The following is a 1497-nucleotide window of genomic DNA, read 5'->3' as shown; positions in this document are numbered from 1 at the left end:
GCTTTTCTTTTTACATGCTTAAGAGAAGAGCGGGCATGGGATATCGTGGGTAGAATATGGTACAAATTTGATAGATGATCTATTTGGGGGTTAGGTTTCTCCTACAAATGGCAATGCCGAAGATGGGGTCTCCTTTCCCTTAGTGTTTTGTATTCATTTGGATGCCTAGACGTTAGTTCTGTATTTTTTTTTCCTTTCATTAATTATTATATGATATTTTAGTGAAAAAGAGAGAGATGAATGGTAAAACTAGAAAATAAAAATTTAGGAATGAATAAATTAGAAATAATTTAGGAGCAGCTCTGTACATGATAAGTTGTGAGAAAACCATTTGATGTGGCATACAACAGAGGCTTTTGAATGATTTAGCATCAAGAGGTATTTGATCCAAATTGAAGGAGTTGAAAGAACTAAAATGAGACGTAAGATGACTTAGAGGGATGAGGCTTTTGAATGATTTAGCATTAATCATTTTTCTGATTGAAGAAAAATGATCTATGTAAGAACCCTACTTAGATAGGATAAGACTGAATTCAATTGAGTTGACTTAGAGGTAAAATGAGAGCCCATTTTAACCCTCCATGACCTAAGCTATTATGTTTCTATAATAGCCTATTGGGTTAGTTAAAAAAAAAAAGAGAAAGAAAAAAGGGTTAGTAAAAAAAAGAGAAAAAAAGAAAGCATACCCAATCTAAATGGCTCTTGTCATTACAGGGTCTGGGGAAGATCATAATGTACATAGTTTTATTCCTCTTTACTGTCATGCTGTTTCCCAACTTAAACTCACAATCCCTAGGTCATAAAGGAGCAACCATACCATTTCTCCACGACACACGATATACAATATACAGGAAAAAAAAATCATGGAAACCACCTGTCAACATGGACCACGTGGCCCACATTTTTCACCGTAGAGCAAACAGAGAATTTAAATGGTGGTCCATATATGCGGTCCATAGTTTTGAATAAAGGTTTGTTAAGTGGTCCATGCGGTCCAAAGCTTCCATTCTAGTCCACATTTATTTACTCTATTGTACTCACAAGTGGGGGTGTTTTTCTGGTTCCAAATTGAGGGGCGAGGAACAGGGAGCCAAGGGCACCACCTTCCATTGGCATTTGGGTAAGGGCGGTCTCCAAAGCATTGATGTTTTTCTATTCCCGTTTTTCCACATATCCACCAACAGTGGGGATCTGTGCCTCATCCACAGGCTTGGTCTAAAAACCCAGTTAAATGATGACATCATGATTTAATCATAAATTTAGAGTGATTTTTGATTTGGTTTGGTTTGAATCAGCTTGAATTTGATTCAAATGGTATCGAAAATATATGTATTGCCTTAAGCCCGGTTTCATATTCTCATAAATTCATTAGAAAGTATTTCTTTTTTATAAACATAATAGATATTTATCTATGTGAAAAGTTTCTCTACATCAATAGCCAGTGTGATGTGGTAATTTCAATCATAATTTTATATAGGTTCTCCCCCTCTCCCAAAC

This window comes from Macadamia integrifolia, unplaced genomic scaffold (assembly GCF_013358625.1).
Source record: "Macadamia integrifolia cultivar HAES 741 unplaced genomic scaffold, SCU_Mint_v3 scaffold2392, whole genome shotgun sequence".
NCBI classification, from domain to species: Eukaryota; Viridiplantae; Streptophyta; class Magnoliopsida; order Proteales; family Proteaceae; genus Macadamia; species Macadamia integrifolia.
The sequence above is the reverse complement of the archived record's forward strand: the minus strand, read 5'-3'. Positions refer to the sequence as shown.